Below are 22,990 nucleotides of genomic sequence, written 5' to 3'. Positions count from 1 at the left end.
TCCGTCCAAAATCATCTGTAGTGAACATCTCCTAATCCCGAATCATCCGTGATCCGGAATCATCCGTGATGATGATCTCCCAGTCCGGAATCATCCGTAATGCTTCTTTGTGATCCGGAATGGTATACCTTCAGTCCGTAATCAATCCGTAATCGTCCGTAATGAGAGAAGTTTGAGAGAGAATCTTAGTCCGAAATGATGCGAAATGTGTTTCGGACCTTTGTCCTTTTCACATTAAATACTTCTGAAATGGGCTTATGGGTCAGGCCCATTTCGGATGTTTGGTCCGGAATGATGGGCTTGTTCAGGATTGACTAAGTCAATTCCTGATGGGTCCCATCCGAAACCGTGGGCCATCTAGATCCGATTTTTTTATTATTATTTTAATCACCGTTTCAAGATAGCAAAATACCCCCTTCAAAATCAACGAAACAACCCACTGAGCACCATTAAAATATATTTAAAAATAATAAAATAATAATATGCACAAGGTACTAACGTAGGGGTGATATTGGGAAGACTGCCACGGGATCAAATCATTCTCGAACTGATTAAGGGACACTTTTCAGCCCTTCGTTTACTTGGACCGGTCCATGAAATTGTTGATATGTTTGTCCTCTTAAATCCACCGCTCAAACTTCAATTTTTTGCTTCGTGGTACGCTTTAGGTAGAATTATACTGTAACATCTGTGTGTCCCATTCCAAGGCATACCCCCGCGATCAAGTTAAGCACAACGGTTCATCGTAGCAGGTGAGTATACTGAGATCATACTTTTTATTTTTCAACGCCAGACTTCCTAGTGAATAGGTCAGTACTTCCGTACAGCAGAGAGACCAAGGAAGTTCTGACGAGGGCGAGACAGATACCTTAAACGGTACGAATTTGGCTATGATAGCTCACGAAATTCTCCTTTTTTTGTGAGATTTCTTCCATTTTCAGGTGTTGGCCCTTTTTATGGCTCTTTTAGCAAGATATCCTGACTGTGCCTAGGTCTGCATATAGTCTGGATGCAACAGAGGGACAGCCCTGATATCCCGGATGATTTCTCAGTATAAAGACCCGAAACCTCAGATGTTTGCTATCTATCAACGCAGGATTTAAGACCATGAAATCATACACCGTTGGTCTGTTACCCACGAGATGTCCAGTCCATTATGTTTGTATCACTTTGCTTCTTTTTGCTTTCTGAGCGGTAGACCTATCAACACATCGCAGTGGAGCCTAGCCTGTTTAACATTGAAACCTTACGTGTGTTAATCAAGTTCTTTAACACGAATTATTTCATTTCCCAGAAACTTTTTCTCCCTGTAAATTTGTGCAAAAGTAGAATACTTTATGCCCAAATTTACCAGATGAGACACATAAAAACCCCTTTATTTGTTATATACAATAAATGTTTTTTATGCTCAGTCGGTGAAGCGAATCATTTTCAAGAGGTCTACAAGCACATTGAACCTAGAGATGCTGACAGGTTTAGTAAAAAGATCCGCTGTGTTAGAATCAGTATGGATCTGTTCAAGTTTAATAAGACCTCTATCAAAGCAATCTCTTATGAAATGAATTTTGATGTCAATGTGCTTGGTTTTGGAGTGAAAAACAGGGTTTTTAGTGATCTGGATAGCGGCAACGTTATCACAATAAATGGTTGTATCAAGATAAGTCAAACCGTAATCCTCCAGCTGATGTTGCATCCAAAGAACCTGGGAGCAGCAGGCAGATGCTGCAACATACTCTACTTCCGCTGTGGAGAGAGACACTGTCTGCTGCTTCTTGCACTGCCAAGAAATGAGTCTATCTCCCAAGAACTGACATCCAGCTGATGTAGACTTCCTATCCCTGTCAGTTCCTCCAAAATTGCTATCTGAAAAGGCAAACATATCAAAGTTCGAATCTCTGGGATACCAGAGTCCGAGTTTAGGAGCTCCCTTCAAATATCTGAAAATTCTTTTAACAGCAGTTAGATGAGAGAGTTTAGGGTTAGCCTGATAACGAGCACACTGACAACGGCGTACAAAATGTCTGGCCGACTTGCAGTCAGATACATCAGTGAGCCAATCATGGAGCGATACAACGTTTGATTAACAGGATTTCCCTCCGGATCCTCAGTCAACAACGGCCGTTCTGCAATTGGGGAGTCTATCGTCTTTGAATTTGTCATGCTGAATTTTGCAAGAACGTCATTTACATATTTACTTTGGTGAATCAAGATTCCTTGATTATTCTGATGGACTTGCAGGCCCAAAAACATTGTCATCTCTCCTAAGGAGCTCATCTCGAACTTCCTCGTCATGACCTCTTCAAACTCCTTGCAAAGTGCATCATTAGCTGATACGAAGATGATGTCATCTCTCCAGAGCAAATTGTTCTGGGTACAGATACCAAATTTGCCGAACCGAAAGATCTTAAGTACCAATTCGGTACCGACTTTTGGCATTCCTGATACCGGTTCACTACGTTTTTTACCTTCATATACCGGTACCGTAACCGGTATTTTCGGTATTAGTACCGACTCTGTATCGGTTGGCACCGAACTCATCCCTACCCCTGAAACTAAAAAAAGAAAAAAATTAAAAGTTGAAGAAAATCAACAAAAAAAATGTTGTACGATACCGTTGTTCGTACGATAACCGTGATTAGGGATGAGCAAATGGTACCGGGTAGCAGCACTGAATTTCCCGAACCAAAAGATTTCCAATATCAATTCGGCACCAACTTTTGACGTTTTCTGTATTAGTGCCGGATTTTACCTTCATGTACTGATACCGAACATGACCGTTCTGGTAATTTTGATACCAATACTGGTTCGATACAGGTTGACACCAAGCTTATCCCAATCCCTGATATGAAAAAAAAAAAGATTAAAGTTAAAAAGTAAAAAAATAACTATTATTATAATATCAAAATAATAAAAGTATTAAAAAAACTACATATTATTATAATATTGAAATCACTATTCATTTCATTTCCTTTATTAACTAGTCATATAACCCGCGGATAATGCGCTGCGGGCCCGTTCAAAATATCAAATGAAGTAGTTCAAGCGTTATGTGATGCGTTAATCATATGAAAAAATATGTTTCAACGTATATGATTTAACTCAATGTAACATATATAAGTATCATGGTTGGATCAAAACGTAAAGCAAATCGAATTTATACGGTACAATCATAGCGTATTATATGTGAGTGACCTGACTTAGAGCATTTACAATCCGTCCAAATTTTGTGAGGGAGGTTTTTATATTATAAAAAGTGGTTGTGAGTGGAGAAGAGAGAAAATGTTAATGTTCAGCTGTATATTTAAGGGGACATTGTTTACCTCTATAATTTTGTAATATATTTTGAAAGTGGTTTTGAATGGAAGAGAGACAAAAGGTAATGATAAAGGTATAAAATATATTATTTAATTGAAAGGAAAGAGAAACTATATTTGTTTTTAGTGGAGTTATAGGGTAAATTCGACGAAAGGGATGTGAATGCTCTCATACATAGGAAAGTACAAAAAGAAAAAAAACATAAAACGTGTATAAAGAAAAAACCGAGATAATGATTAACTATAGCTTTAAAAAAAGAAAACAAAACTACAAAATAACAAAAGAAATCACACCTGGCAAACATGAATGTTTGGCAAAGTGAAAGAACCAAAGTCATGAGGTATAATATATAATATAATATCACTTTTACCCATCGCTTGTTGCAATGAAGTTGAAATATGTACCAACTGAAAACATACATAAAATAAGTATGGAAATGTATTATATCTGACTTGACTCATTTTCATAAAAAAAAAAGTTTACGTCGAAACGTAGAACAACTTGAAATGTGAATACACACGTGAAAATACGCACGTAAAATAGTATTTTTAAAGTAGATGAGCGAAAGGGGTAAACTCGAAAGATTAGAAACTTGAGGGTGTCAAAATGATATTTTACAAAGTATTTAAACACAGTAACAAATTAGTTTTTGAAAAAGAAATAATCCAACCGAATTTATTGAAGAAAAATTAAGTTAGTAAAAAACTTGATAGGCTAAAATCGTGTATTACATATGGTACAGTGCTAAAGTTGGAACATTAAAATTGAATGGATTAATTTGTAAAATTTGTAAAATGAAATAGGGGCTATAAAATGACAATTTAAAAAGTGGAGGGGTAGGAAAAAATATACAAAGTAAAATCCAAAATGCTCATTTCTTAATCCATGAGATAACTAAAGTTGTTAATGTGGGCAAAATTATTTGAAGTAAAATCCGGAGAAAAAGAAGGGGCTACTTATGAAAAATTCACCGACATTTACATTTAATATTATGTATAATGTATCTAACTACTATAATAAAAGAAATCAAGTTTTGGACACATATCATTCATTGAAGGTATCCTCAAATTTATACTTATTTTAAATTAATTAAATAAATAGTAAATTAATATTAAATCTTATCATCTTTTAATAAAATATTATCCTCTAATCTAAATTGTTAATTTAATATATTTTTAAAACAAATATCTCTCTTTCCTACTTATCTTATACTAAATATATAAACAATAAATTAATATTAAATGTTATCCTAATTTATTAAAAATATAACCCTTTTTTATTATTTGGTATACAAAATTATATTTATTCAACTCGTGTAAAATGCGGGGTTTTGAAAAATATAAACTTTTTTATTATTTACTATACAAAGTTACATTTATATAACCCGTGTAATACACGAAGTTTTTAAAGATATAACTTTTTATCATTTGCTATGTAAAATTAGATTTATTCAACACGTGTAATATACGGGGTTTTAAGATATAATTTTTTTATTATTTGGTAGATTTTTCAACCCGACTATACACGGGTTTTTTTAAAGATACGGCGTTTTTAGTATTTAATATACAAGAAACCAAGTTTTGGACACATGTCATTCATTGAAGGTATCCTCAAATTTATACTTATTTTATATTAATTAAATAAATAGTAAATTAATATTAAATCTTATCATCTTTTAATAAAATATTATCCTCTAATCTAAATTGTTAATTTAATATATTTTTAAAACAAATATCTCTCTTTCCTACTTATCTTATATTAAATATATAAATAATAAATTAATATTAAATGTTATCCTAATTTATTAAAAATATAACCCTTTTTTATTATTTGGTATACAAAATTATATTTATTCAACTCGTGTAAAATGCGGGGTTTTGAAAAATATAACATTTTTTATTATTTACTATACAAAGTTACATTTATATAACCCGTGTAATACACGAAGTTTTTAAAGATATAACTTTTTATCATTTGCTATGTAAAATTAGATTTATTCAACACGTGTAATATACGGGGTTTTTAAAATATAATTTTTTTTTTATTATTTGGTAGATTTTTCAACCCGACTATACAAGGGTTTTTTTTAAAGATACGACGTTTTTAGTATTTAATATACAAAATTACATTTATTATATAACCCGTCACGGGATTTTTAAAGATACGACGTTTTTAGTATTTAATATACAAATTACATTTATTTAATATGTGTTGATGTGTGTAAAATGCAACATATAAATCACATCAATTAAGGCATAAAACTAACCCTTTTTAAGTACTAATGTTGGAAAAAGAGTGTTTTTGTCTTCCTTTTGTATTTTCAGGATGAAATGAGCTCAAAATCACAAAAGAAGCAAAAAGACTACTAATTCTACCATAAATACAAGAAAAGGAACAAAAGTGGACTGCCCGGACCCTCAACGGCACCTCCCAAGGCAAAGGAGAAGAAACAGAGTCTGAACACGCCCCGTGTCCAGCGAACACGGGGGCGTGCCCAGGAAGCAGCAGAAAAGACAAACCAGTAGAAGTTTCCATTGCCCACCACGGGGCCGTGTCCAGTGAGCACGGGGGCGTGGTGAAAGTACAGCAGGCGCATTAATTGTAATTCGCAATTACAATTAATGAAGTGAGAGAATGTCAGACGGGCACGGGGCCGTGTCCAGCGGACACGGGGCCGTGTCCAGCCTTCTGTTCAGCCTATAAATAGAGGAGCTTGGCTTCATTCTCTCTCATCCCTTGGCACACCACCTCTCTCACACCTCATCCACCACCCACCACCACCATAACACCATCATCCACCACCATCATCCATTGTCCATCGTAGAGTGTGTGAGTCGTCTCGGGATCCAAGATTGATCGTAAGAGTTCTTGACAATCAAGGCCATGCTTGCCTAAGTCTCTTACATCACTTGGTGAAGACAAGTGTTTAGTATAATACTTTTTATTTTTAATCTTTTGCACTTTTTATTTGGTTTTGTATTAATGACTTTAATAACTAGTTACTTATGTTGAAGGTGATCTTTCCTTATCGTTTGTCCGTGGTGTCTTGGCATTATTTTACTGTCTATATAAAATAAAAGATTTTCACCATTCATATCTCCACGGTCTATATGGAGGTATGTTGGCTACCTGGTCGGGGGTTAAGGGAACGGTTTGGTAAAGGTCTTGCCCTTGTTCAGCGTTTAGAGGTCCTGCTTGGGACCTGGGTCAAATTTAGTAGGATCTCCTTCAATGCCCATAGGTATTGGATGGCGGGGATCCAAACTCTTTGACCCCCTCATAAGTTAACTACTATTAATATTATAACCCGGCTATTTAGGACTGTATCCCTGCTGACTCAGACTACTTAGCCGAGGGTAACGTCACCGCCAAAAGCGGGGCCTACCACAATTTGCATTAATAACTTAATTCATTATCTTTCAATAATCCGACCCTTTAGGATTGTATCATTGCTGACTCAAACTACTGGGTTGAGGGTAACGTCGCCTTCAAAAGAGGGGCCTACTACAATAACTAAGATAATCTCTTAAACAAGTGCAAAAGTGCGAAAATAATCAAAGGTTATACTAATACACGTGTCGGATCCAAGTGATTCATCTTGTCTATCTGTTTTTACTTTATTTTTATTTTTAGCATTTAGTTAGTTTTTATTTTTCTTAGTTTAAAACATTTTTCTCACTTTTTGATTTGATTAGACGTTGAGGATAAACCGGTATTAAAAGCTCTTGTGTCCTTGGACGACCTCGGTATCTTACCAACACTATACTACGTCCACGATGGGTGCACTTGCCCATATGTGTGTTTAGTGTTAGTAAATATCGTGTTTTATAAATTTAAAACTTGGCTAAAAGTGTAAAAAGGGGCTTAAATATACATCAAAAATATATTACACTACACACGCATCAAGTTTTTGGCGCCGCTGCCGGGGACACAAGGATTTTAAGAAAGTTAGGAATCAACGGCCTAATCATATTTTTATTTTTCTTTAATTTTTTAGGATTTTTTTTTTTAGATTTTCAGCTTCTGCAGAGCTCAGCACGGGGCCGTGCCTGGTCGGACATGGGCCGTGCTCAGCAACGTTACTGGCAGTTTTTGTTTTTCAAGTTACAGAAGGCTGACCACGGGGCCGTGCCGGTGCAACACGGGGCCGTGTCCAACTTCCAGTAACTGGGATCTGAAAAACAATCACTGTAATTCCGACCACGGGGCCGTGTTCACTCAACACGGGGCCGTGGTGAACCTTCTGACCAACATTCTTTTCTGTTTTTATTGCAGGACTTGGAACCCGACGCCATCCTCACGTAGTGTATGAGCTCCAGTTCCAATAAAGACATAAAGGAACCGCTAGAAGAACCCGAACGCTTTCTCAGAAAAAGGTTAAAAGCCAAAAACCAAGAGAAGGTTTCGGGTGATCCACCCCCAATGGCGGACCAACGTACCCTTATGGATTATCTACGGCCCACCGTAGGTAATCTAGGCGCCGCTATCAATGCTCCGAATGTCGAAGCCAATAACTTCGAACTTCGACCGCATTTGATACAAATGCTCCAAAACTCCGCAACCTTCCACGGGCTTGCGGACGAGGATCCTCATCTACATATAACTAATTTCTTAGAAATATGTGATACCTTTCGGATCAATGGAGCATCAAACGACGCCATCCGCCTCCGTATGTTTCCATTCTCACTAAAAGACCGAGCGAAAGCTTGGCTCAACACCCTCCCAGCTGGATCGGTAAACACCTGGGATGAACTAGCCCAAAAGTTTCTATATAAGTATTTCCCTCCTTCTAAAACTGCTAAATTAATGGCTGAAATTAATACATACTCACAAGAGGACGAGGAATCCTTATATGAAACTTGGGAAAGGTTCAAGGAGCTATTACGCAAGTGTCCCCATCACGGCCTCGCAATATGGCAACAAGTATCCACTTTCTACAATGGATTGTTGCCACACACTAGGCAGACACTTGATTCTAGCTCCGGGGGACTTTTAGGTAATCGACGCCCACACGAAATATATAATCAGATTGAGGAAATTGCTCAAACCAATTTTCAATGGCACACTCCCCGGGGAAATAAGTCTATCGCCCCGGGCGCCCATAAGGTCGACGAAAGCACCTCTTTACAAGCCCAAATCGAGGCCCTTTCTTCAAAAATAAAAAAATTAGAAATGACAAAAACAGTCTCGGTTATGGCTTGTGAAGGGTGTGGTGGGTCACATGAAAATTGGAGTTGCATGAAAGAAACGGACGATCAACAAGAAATGGTAAACTACATTGATAATAGACCTAGGCCGTCGGATCCTCCAACGGGAACTTACAACCAAGGATGGCGAAACCACCCAAACCTTGGTTGGAGGGAAACCGGCAATAGTAGTAACCAACAAACCCAACGAACAAACTTTCAGCAATCAAGAAATGAGTCACAAAATTTCACTCAACAACAAGGTGGACGAGAAAGGCTCGAAGATACTATATCTCGCCTCGTCTCTGACACTGATAAGAAAAACTCGGAAAGATTTCTACAATTAGAATCTAATTTTAGGAATCAACAAGCTAGCATTCAAAACATAGAAAAACAAATAAATCAACTAGCACAAAATTTTTCCGAGAGACCGCAAGGCGCATTACCTAGCAATACCGAAACAAACCCAAAGGCGCAAGTTCACCTCATCACACTACGAAACCGCACCGTAGGGCCTGCAGAAGTACCTCCACCAACGGAAGAAACAATGCCAACACATCTGCAGGAAAAGAACTCTCCCCCATCACCAGAGCCTACCAAGGCTCCTCGAGTTCCGTACCCCGGTAGGTTAATTCGTCAAAAGACCAATGAGCAGTTCGCAAAATTCGAAAGTCTGTTAAAACAATTGCATGTCAATATTCCTTTTATCGAAGTCCTAACCCAAATGCCCAAATACTCTAAATTTATGAGGGACTTCCTTACACATAAAAAGAAAATTGAAAATTTGCAATTAGTTAATTTAGGCGAAGAATGCTCTGCCCTCGTACTCAATAAACTACCCCAAAAGAAAATCGATCCCGGAAGTTTCACGATTCCATGCTCAATAGGGGAATCACCCGTTCGCAATGCCTTGGCCGACTTAGGGGCTAGCATTAACCTCATGCCCTCATCGATGTTCAAAAGGCTTGGCTTGGGAACCACGAGCCCTACAAAAATAAGCATACAACTCGCTGATCGATCAGTCAAGTTCCCACAAGGTGTCATCGAGAATGTCTTGGTAAGGGTAAGCAGATTCGTTTATCCAGTTGACTTTGTCATACTCGACATGGAGGAAGACACCGAGGTCCCCCTTATCCTAGGGAGACCCTTCCTTGCCACAGCACAAGCAGTGGTAGACATGAATGACGGGACACTGACTTTGAGGTATGGGGACGATGAGGTGAAGTTCGGAGTTGGGAAGAGAATAGAGGACGACGACCCAGTCAATTACATGAAGGTTATTGATTCAAGCTTGGATGCCGCTCTCCGACGGTGTAACTTGGGAAGCAAGGCACTCCACTCAGAAGATATATAACCGGGAATCGGGTCTAGCCAAGGACCCTTATAAACGTGGCGCACCACGGAGGCATTCCGCGGATCTATCCTTAGTTTAGTTTAATCTTTTAGTTTTTGCAGAATAAAACACACTCATGGTGGTAATGGATGAAAAAGGGAACGAGAAAAATGGAACCATGCACGAAGAACAGAGCAACCCGACAAAAATCTCCATCACAGAAGGCTCAACACGGGCCGTGCTCAACCAACACGGCCCCGTGCTGAGCCCCTGCAGAAAATCACCCAGTTCAGGTAACTGGACACGGGCCGTGTTCAGCGGATACGCCCCCGTGTCCAGGCTTCTGTTTCAATTCTGTAATTTTTGTTACTGGCACTTGACCACGGGGCCGTGCCCGGTCACCACGGGGCCGTGTCCAGGATGCCAGTAACATAAATCTTTGCTTTTTAACCCACTTTTATACATTCTAATCAACCAAAAACATTATTTTTGGACACATTGAGGACAATGTGTAATTTAAGTGTGGGGGGGGGATGCTAAAACCCTTGAAATTTTGCAAAATCCTAAACACAAGCCTTACACAAAACTCTATTGGAACCGCTAAACACCCCAAATTTTTTCAAAAACTTTTTCATTTTTTTTTATTCACTTGTCTTAGTTTAAGTTGGGAATAACAAGTTCTAAAAAGGTTATATTTTTACAAGTTTACAACCGATAGCGTCGTGATAAAAAAAGGGACCAACATAAGAAAATTATGAAACGGTATAACAAGTCTAGTTAAAAATTCGATTATATGTGCTTGGTCACATTAAAAACCCATTCCCACAAAAGTGAGTTTTGAGCCTTTATTGAGCATAAAAATACACACATTTAGATTAAATGCTCATTTTTCGTTTCTTGTGTGAATAGCCGCTCGGTCCTTACAAATCTAGAACTTGCCACGACGATACATTCCCGGTCCTTACCAACTTAAACCCAAGTAAGTAAATGATGGAGGCATTAGGACTAACCATTTTTCTTTCAAAACCATTATTTTTCATTTTTTTTACCTACCCAAAATCCCCCTAGATAGCCCCTTTGAGCCTAAACCTTTCATTTCATTACCCCAAAACCCTTTTTACCCACCAAAAACCTTTTTATTTTTAGTAACAAGATCGCTTTTTCGTAAACTCACCTTTTTATGTGACGATCGAAAAAAAAAAATGATGATGATGAAGTCAAAAACAAACAAAAGCTATAAAAGCTTGTTTGGAGAAATACTTCAAAATAAAAAGTCACTAAAAACAAGGTACTTCACGAAAACCGACGCTTGTTACGATTTTCGCCCTTTTTACTAACCACTAACCAACCACCCACCTTTAAACCCAAGCCTTCACCCCAAAAAGTCCTCTTGATATTTACAAAGGTAAAAAGTTAAAAAGGAGGAGGATTGATTGCTTGGCAAGCCTATGGAAGACGTGAGTTCCGTGCCGCTCTCGAGTGATTCACTAAAATATACACCTTCGGCCGAGTGTTGAGTGATCTCCCGTGAGGTATGTGAACTTGTATATATATGGAATTTTAATAAGGCATGCTATGCCCAAATAAGTAATTCATCTTATGAAACGTTCAAAATAAATCATAACGAATAGGATTGTAAATAAATAAAAATAAAACCTATAAAAACCTTGGATTCCCGACACTCTAGGACAAGCTAAAAAAACTTCTCTTCTACCTATTCCATTTGGGAGTGTAAGCCACATTTAAAGAGTTTTGCTTGAGGACAAGCAAAAGTTCAAGTGTGGGGGTATTTGATGTGTGTAAAATGCAACATATAAATCACATCAATTAAGGCATAAAACTAACCCTTTTTAAGTACTAATGTTGGAAAAAGAGTGTTTTTGTCTTCCTTTTGTATTTTCAGGATGAAATGAGCTCAAAATCACAAAAGAAGCAAAAAGACTACTAATTCTACCATAAATACAAGAAAAGGAACAAAAGTGGACTGCCCGGACCCTCAACGGCACCTCCCAAGGCAAAGGAGAAGAAACAGAGTCTGAACACGCCCCGTGTCCAGCGAACACGGGGGCGTGCCCAGGAAGCAGCAGAAAAGACAAACCAGTAGAATCTTCCATTGCCCACCACGGGGCCGTGTCCAGCGAGCACGGGGGCGTGGTGAAAGTACAGCAGGCGCATTAATTGTAATTCGCAATTACAATTAATGAAGTGAGAGAATGTCAGACGGGCACGGGGCCGTGTCCAGCGGACACGGGGCCGTGTCCAGCCTTCTGTTCAGCCTATAAATAGAGGAGCTTGGCTTCATTCTCTCTCATCCCTTGGCACACCACCTCTCTCACACCTCATCCACCACCCACCACCACCATAACACCATCATCCACCACCATCATCCATTGTCCATCGTAGAGTGTGTGAGTCGTCTCGGGATCCAAGATTGATCGTAAGAGTTCTTGACAATCAAGGCCATGTTTGCCTAAGTCTCTTACATCACTTGGTGAAGACAAGTGTTTAGTATAATACTTTTTATTTTTAATCTTTTGCACTTTTTATTTGGTTTTGTATTAATGACTTTAATAACTAGTTACTTATGTTGAAGGTGATCTTTCCTTATCGTTTGTCCGTGGTGTCTTGGCATTATTTTACTGTCTATATAAAATAAAAGATTTTCACCATTCATATCTCCACGGTCTATATGGAGGTATGTTGGCTACCTGGTCGGGGGTTAAGGGAACGGTTTGGTAAAGGTCTTGCCCTTGTTCAGCGTTTAGAGGTCCTGCTTGGGACCTGGGTCAAATTTAGTAGGATCTCCTTCAATACCCATAGGTATTGGATGGCGGGGATCCAAACTCTTTGACCCCCTCATAAGTTAACTACTATTAATACTATAACCCGGCTATTTAGGACTGTATCCCTGCTGACTCAGACTACTTAGCCGAGGGTAACGTCACCGCCAAAAGCGGGGCCTACCACAATTTGCATTAATAACTTAATTCATTATCTTTCAATAATCCGACCCTTTAGGATTGTATCCTTGCTGACTCAAACTACTGGGTTGAGGGTAACGTCGCCTTCAAAAGAGGGGCCTACTACAATAACTAAGATAATCTCTTAAACAAGTGCAAAAGTGCGAAAATAATCAAAGGTTATACTAATACACGTGTCGGATCCAAGTGATTCATCTTGTCTATCTGTTTTTACTTTATTTTTATTTTCAGCATTTAGTTAGTTTTTATTTTTCTTAGTTTAAAACATTTTTCTCACTTTTTGATTTGATTAGACGTTGAGGATAAACCGGTATTAAAAGCTCTTGTGTCCTTGGACGACCTCGGTATCTTACCAACACTATACTACGTCCACGATGGGTGCACTTGCCCATATGTGTGTTTAGTGTTAGTAAATATCGTGTTTTATAAATTTAAAACTTGGCTAAAAGTGTAAAAAGGGGCTTAAATATACATCAAAAATATATTACACTACACACGCATCATGTGTAATACACATGGTTTTTAAAGATATAACTTTTTATAATTTGCTATGTAAAATTAGATTTATTCAACATGTGTAATACATGGGGTTTTTAAGGATATAATTTTTTTTATTATTTGGTGGATTTTTCAACCCGACTATACACGGGATTTTTAAAGATACGACGTTTTTAGTATTTAATATACAAAATTATATTTATTTAATATGTGTAATACACAAGGTTTTTAAAAATATAACACTTTTTTAGTGTGTAATACACGAAGTTTTTAAAGATATAACTTTTTATCATTTGCTATGTAAAATTAGATTTATTCAACATGTGTAATACACGGGGTTTTTAAAGATATAATTTTTTTTATTATTTGGTGGATTTTTCAACCCGACTATACACGGGATTTTTAAAGATACGACGTTTTTAGTATTTAATATACAAAATTACGTTTATTTAATATGTGTAATACACATGGTTTTTAAAGATATAACTCTTTTTTAGATCTATTCAACACGTGTAACATACGAGGTTTTTAAGGAAGTATTTTTTTTATTATTATTTGGTAGATTTATTCAACCCGATTATACACGGATTTTTTAAAGATACGACGTTTTTAGTATTTAGTATACAAAATTACATTTATTTAATCTGTCTAATACACATGGTTTTTAAAGATACGGCGTTTTTAGTATTTAGTATACAAAATTACATTTATTTAACCCGTACGATACACATGGTTTTTAAAGATATAACTTTTTTATTATTTGATATATAAAATTACATTTATTTATCCCGTACAATATACGGGGTTCATAAAAATATAACTTTTTTTTATTGTTTAATATATAAAGTTACATTTATTCAACCCGTGTAATACACGGGGTTCTAACCTAATATAATATATATAGTAATATCAAATAATAAGTTCATATGTTTGAAATATCTAAATATATATCATACATAACCACTTGTGTTCGAAATAATAATATATGAATATCTTAAGCATATATTATCTCTCTTTTTATATGAAAAGAATTAAAAGATAAAAGTCTAGCATTATAGTGCACAAGTGATAGATCAAATGCCTCAAGAATGATTGATTGCTTCTATAAAGCAATTTCCAAAAGGTTTCAAAGCCCCATGCACAATCAGATTGCTAATTAAGGCTATACGGTATGGTGATGGTTCTTTTTTGGAGGATGATCCGCCACGTAAGCGACACGTAGGATGGGCATGAGGATGGGGCAAAGAGGATGGAGGTGTGGAAATGAGAGGATAGACCTAAAATGTGTGTATATATATATATATATATATATATATTGTATGTATAGGGGTGTGTGAGAGGGGGGGATAATTTTTGTCTTCTTGTGATCAGTGGCGAAGCTTGAATTTTTCGGCCGGGGGGGGGGGGGGGGGAACGTATATACCCACAAATTTCTATACGAAAACTACATATATAACACTGTTGAGCGAAAAATTCGGGGGGGGGGGGGGGGGGGGCGGGCGCCCCTCCCCGCCCCTCTTATCCTTCGCCCCTGCTTGTGATCGTCCCCAACGTCGAGCAGAGGACGCCCAGGACGAGGACCGGGGGCGAGGGGGGGCGTGGTGTTTGGTTCGTCGCCGGTCCAAAATGGTGGAGGACTAACCTCCATACCGTGTAGCCTAACATCCTGAAAAAACACCAAAGTTTGCTAAAAAAAAGTGGGGTTTTATGTGTGAAAGCAATCAAATAAATGAGTCATTCCGCCGTTCAAAGAAAAGATTATTCACCAACACATCGACTTTGTTTGCATTTCATCATTTGATTTGAATTAACCTACACTCTTCCTCTACAGCAATGCATGGTAACCCCTCATGCCTCCAACTTCTTCTACCTATCTTTATCTAGCAATTAATTTGTAACACTTTAGCTAAATTCTATATTATTTTGTTCTAGTCACAAGAGATATATTGGGTCACGCCTCAAATATTACAAAACGCGTTTTGAACGTATTAGCTATGAATTAGAGGAAAACTTCAAGTGAACTCAAAATTCAAAATTAGACAACAATTCTTGACAGAGACGGATTTAGCTTGTAAATAGGGGCAGCCCTTGTTACCCTTTGATGCTCCGCCAGCAGTGTAAATTTTGAAAAAAATTGACGTTTTTCCGATTTTTTACTCGTTTTTTTAAACGTTGTCGCTATAAGAATTTTCTAGATTCGCCACTGATTCTTGATGAACAAAATCACATTTTAAACCACAAATCATGTGGTTGTTCAACGTTACCTTCATCGTAGGCAAACTCAAGCAATTGTTGAACAACATCACCCTTAACCTACTAGTGAACAGCATTAAAATCATTTGTCTGTACTCGAGTAACAACAACATCCTTAACTTGTTTATGATATCAACCTAACCAAACTAAATATTTTTTTTTTTTTGAAAGGAGAACTTCATTGAAACACCAAAAAACGACACCCTCAAAACGAGGGCCCAAACAACACACCGAACCTACATAATTACAAATTTACACCACTCTACCCAGTCGATGACTTTACATTTACTTCTATATTTAAACCATAAGAAACCTAACGCTTTCACCTCGTTAAATATACCCCTGATCCGAAACTCTTTATTATCAAACCTTTTCTTGTTTCTAGCTTTCCAAATACACCAAACCGCAATCCTTATGATGCCTTTGAAAGCTTCCTTTTTGATCCCGGATAAACCCACGAACTCATGTATCTCCAAGATATCTTTGAACCCAAAGAAAAACAAGTTTTGAATGTTGCACCATCTGCTAATTTGGTTCCACACGACCGACACCACATAACAGGAAGAGAAAATATGAGAGACCGAATCTTCCCCGTCATTACAAAAAACGCACCTGTCGTCTTGAACTTGAATGTTCCTGTGATTGAGGGCTTCCACTGTCGCAATTTTGTTGAGAGCTGATCTCCACATGAAGATGTTAATCTTCTCCGGCAACCATTTACATTCCTCTAAAATAACCGCGGAAGAAACAACCGGCTGCACACTTCTATTCAGGATTCTTTTTACTGCCCCTACACTGAAGATTTTATCCTCAGCACCTATCCATTCCCATGAGTCCGGCCTATCAACCAACCTCACGTTAAACAATCTGCTGCACAGATCTACCAGTTCGATGACCTCAGCCTCAGTCGATAAATTCCTGCTCCAATCCCACTTGAAAGCCGATCCGGAAGTGTTACTGGCCGACTCAGGTTTAATTCGGTCCGAAACCTTACACCTCTTGTTTTTTTCCTGCTTAAACTATTGAGAATGCATTATTTTGTGCATAATTATCTCTCCTTGTTTCCCTCTCAATCAAAGATCCATGCATATCTCCAGCCATTATTTTAATTCTCTTTTATTAGTTTCCTTCGTTTTGGTCTATTGTATTGCCTATTTAAGGCCTATCCTTCTTTGTATTTGATCATTAGAAAAAAGGAATATGCCAAAATGAATAAAAACTCTGAGTACCAATTTCTATATGGTATCAGAGCAGGTTCCTAAACCCTAAAAAAATATATACTTCGGCTTCTTCTTCGCCTCTCATTCAATTGACTCCTTCCTGCTCACCGCCATGGCCGGTGATGACCAGAGCCGAACTAAATCCAATTCCGCTGCCGACAACCTAAATCAATCGAGTCCAATCCTGGGATTAAACCGTGAGAAGTACGAACAGTTCATTAGCTCGTTCACGAATGACGAGATAATCCAGTGGATGGCAAACATGGGGGCTAGATTAGGCGATGATGGCAACTGGATCATTGATTCAGGGTGTACCGAACACATAAGCTTCCCCCATCGATAGACCATACTCGACCCACAGCTAATCAAAGTTCATCCACGGTACATCCTCTAGCTTGTTACATCTCTTATGATAATTTTTCTCCCACCCATAAAGCTTTTCTGTCAGCTATCGACTCATGCGATGAGCCCAATACTTTTCGTCAAGCATCACTGAACCATGAATGGCGAGAAGCCATGAAGAAAGAAATTAAGGCCCTTGAACAAAATGGTACTTGGACTCTTGAGGCGTTGCCCAAAAACAAAAGGGCGATTGACTCAAAGTGGGTTTACAGAATCAAGTACAAACCAAACAGAGAGGTGGATAGATATAAGGCGAGATTGGTGGCGAAGGGTTTCACTCAACTCGAAGGGGTTGATTATCATGATACATTTGCACCAGTTGCAAAGTTGGTTACCATTCGTACCTTGTTGGCCGTGGCTGTGAAAAGAAATTGGATGATTCACCAACTTGACGTGAATAATGCCTTCTTGCATGGGGATTTAGAGGAAGAAGTCTACATGAAGATTCCAGAGGGTTTTGCTAAACAGGGGAGGCTCGTGTTTGTAGATTAAGAAAATCGATCTATGGTTTGAAACAGGCGTCACGTAATTGGTATAAAAAATTCACAAAATCTCTCGTTGAGCTCGGGTTCAGACAGTTAAAGGCATATTATTCTCTATTCATTTATAAGTCAGAAAGGTCCTATGTAGCTGCGCTTATATATGTTGATGATGTTGTCATAGTTGGAAACGACTCTGTAAAAATACAACACACTAAAGATCAGCTCGACGAGATGTTCAACATCAAAGACATGGGTCCGTTGAAATATTTTCTTGGAATCGAAGTCTCTCGTATTAAGGAAGGTTTGATCTTGAGTCAAAGAAAATACACGCTAGATATCCTGAGGGATAGTGGCCTGTGTAACGCCCATATTTCTTAATCCGAAAAGTAATTTTTACCATACTATTATTTAGAAAATATTCGGGCATGACCCGTTCGTAATAAGAACAATTCCCTGTAAGATCATCGTGTAAGAACTTAAAGATAACGCAGCGGAAAAATAGCTTTAAAAATTTCTTTATGATTTTATAACAATACACACATTCATGAAGAAGCTTACAAAATTCACTTCCATTTACAAATTAATGCGTTACAAAATTAAGACTACGTAACCGTTCTTTCCTTATAATCCCTGCTATTCGACTCGATCTATGCCCGCTCATCTTCGTTAGTAGTGGAAGGAATCCGTGTGGTACCTGTGAACATCATATACAACTTAATCGTTAGTCATTGAAAAACTCATACAACCCTAATCTCACACAATTAACTTTCGTATAGCATTCGACTACTCTCTCGGAGTCTCTTGTTCCGAGGTCAGCTTCAGCTTCATAAGAATCCGACATTCTCATTCTTGCATTATACTCTAAACTCAAGTGTATTATTAGTAATGTTAATTCTCAATGCATCTAAATTGCGCGTTCGCACATACTTCCACACATACATACTTACAATCATACACGTCTACATTCCTACATACATTCAAATATACTTACAATCATGTATTCATACCTACTTGTTTCGAACATGTTCTTGTATACCAAATTACATGCAATACATATCCGACCTCATTACTTGCATCTATCGTATTCTTATATTAATTGCATTGAGCTTAGACTTGGGTTTACAACGCATAAACGTCAAGTGGAACACTCGAAATCATGTTTGGAAGGCTCGCCAAAGACCACGGATAACAAACCGAAACCTACGATACATAAATCAACTTAAATAACAAAATTTCAGCTTTTTGGACATGGGGAGGGCGTCGGCGACGGCCCTAGGGTCGTCGGCGACGGCCCTTGCAATTACCCGTAGCCAAAAATCCCTGTAGACAGTCAAATAACCCATCAGCCAAAAATTCACTTTCTGGAGCCCGTCGGCGACGCCCCCATACCCGTCGGCGACGCCCTCTAGAATTTGCAGTTTTCTGCACTTCCGTTTCGTCTTCCGTACGCACTAAAACGCGCATAACTTTTGAACCGTTTACCCGTTTAACCTCCCGTTTCTTCCTACATGCTTGTAAATTCACAATCTATCATATAAACTTGAAATCCCATATCCGGATTAAGAAAATTCTTATCTTACGCACTATCGACTTATTACCTTTTTACAAGTTTTGACCCGTTCTTGCATTTATCAGAAATAATCTGATTATTTAACCTCGACTCCTCAGGAACCTTTTAATAGCAACGTTATTTATCATAAAGGATTGAATTCTTGGATATCTTGCCTACTCTTAGCGCAATTTCGCTCAAAAGCTTATTTTGACCCGTTATGAGTATTTACGCATTAAGTGGTTTATGACATACAAAACCATACTCCACATTTTCACACTTGACCAAAACATTATACTAATCGAATGGCTCGTTTCTAAACTACTTTTAAGATCGTTTGCCCCATATACCCATCTAGGGCGTTTTAGTCAACTTTAATCCCATCATTTACGACGAAAGGCTTCAACACACATTTGACCTCAAACATCATGTTTAATTAATTAAAACATTATATTACTTAACAAACCAAGAAGTGATTACGAAAATCACTTACTTAATACTACTTACTTGACATTATCATCAACAACACATTACAACTTAACTTCTATCAATTATCATGTAAGTAAATCTCTTTTTACTACTAAAAAGGGAGTCCGGGAGTTTACTTACCTCATGCGTCCGAGTTCGTGCATAGCTTCCGGGTTTACCCTTGACCCGTTGCCCTTCCATGCTTGTGTCCATGTTGAGATGACTCCTATCTATACATGTCGTCACGTTCATCACAACATGATTAGCATATATGATCATACATACATTCATTCATCTTACTTTCAGACCATACTACACTTGACTTTTGTTAATCAATTATCACATAAATAAGACACGTACTAATAATCACCTTGTTTCAATTCCACGTAAATTAATTACCATCATTCATGACACATAATTTGTTATTACATAGCTCATATTTTCTCTCCTCATACAATTGTGTCATAAGGCTCACCCATGACACTCCTACACTATTGATTTTCAAAAGTCAAGTGTCCATCATACACACTTCCAAACTAACAAACTCATATTGTTATTCTAGATCATACTAATGATCTCATATGTATTTTATTTCCCATGTGATAAGTCACTCACTAACGCATTAACCTAAATTTCATTCATGTGTCAAAAACAACTTCCAAACCAATACTATCACCGCATCATACAAGCAAAAACCGAAACTTCTACATGAATCATGTTCAAAGCACACTTCTTATGTTATTTCATTGCCATGTACAATCATCATTTCTTTCTATACATGTTCATTCTTTGTTTACATCAAATCTCATCCGATAGTTTCACTTATGCATTTCATCAAACACCTGGTGTGCGTACTATCTACCAAGCCTAGTGTACAAGTATCTCAAGCACATTCATACCATATCCTATCAAGGTCATCATATATAACATTTTCATGAAATTTTCTATTTAATTCAGGTTCATATATCATCAATCTACCATAATCATCTTCCCACACCAATTCTACAACTAATCTAACACACATTCCATCAACATATCCATGACATTATTTCATACAAGTGGGTTTACATATGAACATCAAAATAAATCTGAAATTCTAGCATAATTCTAGTTTCATAAGGTGATTCTAACACTTATTCATCCTAAATTTCATATAAAATCACAGCTTTCACAAACCCACTTCATCCAACTTTACTTAAACCACAAAATTTGACTTAGTTGATATTAGAAACGCTTACGGAATCAACATTCTTGGTTCATGCATCCAAATAGCCCTCAATTCCCCTTTCAATTTGATGAATTTAGGCTGATTAGGGTTTTGTTCTTCCCCTGCCCCTTCTCTCGATCGTACACCATTCACCAAACACTGACTAATTTTTGGTCAAGTGTTTTATTTATAACATCTTTCATTTTAACCCCCTTATATTTTAAAACATGGCATTTATTTCATTTTAACATACTAACTTGGTTAACTTCATGTGCACATATGTTTTATACTTTTCATAGTTTATAAAACTTTACTAATGGTAGAATTCTATGTTTATCATTTCTTTTCGCCAAATATTGTGATTAAAACATTGTAATATATCTTACGAAATTTGGGGTGTTACAGCCTGGAAGGGTGTAAACCTAGAGAAGGAGAAGATAAAGTGGATAGCAGTCAATACAGGAGGTTAGTTGGTCGTCTCCTTTACCTGCAGGCCACCAGACCGGACATCACCTACGCAGTGAATGTCCTCAGCCAATTCGTGACAGACCCTCGCCAGAACCACATGCATGCAGCAACTAGAGTTCTGCGGAACTTGAAATCAATTCTAGGGCAAGGTATATTGTTACCAAAAGAAGGTGGCATGAACTTATTGTCATATTGTGATGCGGATTGGTTAGGATGCCCTTTGTCAAGAAAGTCTCGAACTGGTTACTTATTGTCTCTTGGAGGAGCGCCCATATCATGGAAGTCAAAGAAGCAATCAGTAGTTTCAAGATCATCTGCAGAAGCAGAGCACAGAGCCATGGGTACTACTGTCAGCGAGGTGATTTGGGCAAGGTGGATGTTGAGTGAATTAGATGCTAAACAAGGAGAACCAACTGTTTTGTTCTGCGATAACCAGGCGGCTAGGCATATAGTGAACAATCCAGTCTTCCATGAGAGAACAAAGCACGCAGAGATGGATTGTTACTTTGTCCGTGAAAGAGTTGAAAGCAGAGAAGTTGAACCAGTTTATATTAGCTCCAAAAATCAAATTGCAGATTTATTAACCAAGGCCCTTGGAGCTCAGCACCTCAACTCTTTACTGAGCAAGTTGGGCATTCGAAATCTTCATGCTCCAACTTGAGGGGGAGTATTGAGAATGCATTATTTTGTGCATAATTATCTCTCCTTGTTTCCCTCTCAATCAAAGATCCATTCATATCTCCAGCCATTATTTTAATTCTCTTTTATTAGTTTCCTTCGTTTTCGTCTATTGTATTGCCTATTTAAGGCCTATTCTTCTTTGTATTTGATCATTAGAAAAAAGGCATATGCCAAAATGAATAAAAACTCTGAGTACCAATTTCTATATAAACAACTCTGGCAACTTAGTTTTGAGCGGCTCATTATACAGCCAGGGATCCAACCAGAAAGCTGTGTTATTCCCATTTCCCACCTTACTTCTAAAAAAATTCCTCAAAGGACTCCCGTCCACTTTAAACTTAAAAAAGGACCCTTGTTATATTGCACCAAACCCCTCCCATCGAATTTCTAGAAGGAATGAAATCCCAATTTAGTCTTGTGTCATGAATAGCCTCCACAACTTTGACCCAAAGTTTGTTGTTTTCCGTCTTTAGTCTCCACCCCCACTTAGAAAGAAGCGCGACATTAATATTTTTCAGCTTGCTTAGACCGAGACCTCCCATATTTATAGGAAGCGTAACCGTATTCCATGCCACCCAATGGAGCTTTTTGGATTCCTCATTCCCACCCCACAAAAATCTTCTAATTTTCGCTTCTAAATCCGAGATGACTTTGCTAGGAGCTTTATACAATGAGAAGTAATAATTAGGAAGACTCTCTAGCACCGACTTGATAAGAGTAACTCTTCCCCCGATGGACAATAAAGAATCCTTCCAACTACACAATCGGGCATCAAAAATCTCATACACCGGGTTCCAATTAGCAACCCGATTCATGTTGGCACCCACTTTAAGCCCTAGATAACAAAAAGGGAACGACCCAGTTTGCACCCGATAAAAGAAGCCATCTCCCCGAGATCCTCCGAACTCACCCCCATCCCAAACAAGTTTGATTTGTCTAGATTGATT

The 22,990-nt window shown here is 37.8% G+C and overlaps 1 long non-coding RNA gene and 1 other non-coding gene across 2 annotated transcripts; both read right to left on the bottom strand.

The window, feature by feature from the left end:
* Nucleotides 1-8,115: 8,115 nt before the first annotated feature.
* On the bottom strand, nt 8,116-8,222 carry LOC118480778. The gene has a single exon (XR_004863755.1). It is a non-coding gene; the product is annotated as a small nucleolar RNA R71 (small nucleolar RNA).
* A 9,931-nt stretch (nt 8,223-18,153) lies between these two features.
* On the bottom strand, nt 18,154-21,038 carry LOC110905656. The gene is made up of 3 exons (XR_002573317.2): nt 20,926-21,038; nt 19,829-19,917; nt 18,154-18,364 (listed from the first exon to the last, which is right to left on the bottom strand). It is a non-coding gene; the product is annotated as an uncharacterized LOC110905656 (long non-coding RNA).
* Between the last annotated feature and the right edge of the window lie 1,952 nt (nt 21,039-22,990).

The sequence above is a fragment of the Helianthus annuus genome, chromosome 7 (genome assembly GCF_002127325.2).
Source record: "Helianthus annuus cultivar XRQ/B chromosome 7, HanXRQr2.0-SUNRISE, whole genome shotgun sequence".
Classification (NCBI taxonomy): domain Eukaryota; kingdom Viridiplantae; phylum Streptophyta; class Magnoliopsida; order Asterales; family Asteraceae; genus Helianthus; species Helianthus annuus.
Note: the sequence above shows the minus strand (reverse complement) of the source record. Positions and strands in the feature narration are given on the sequence as shown.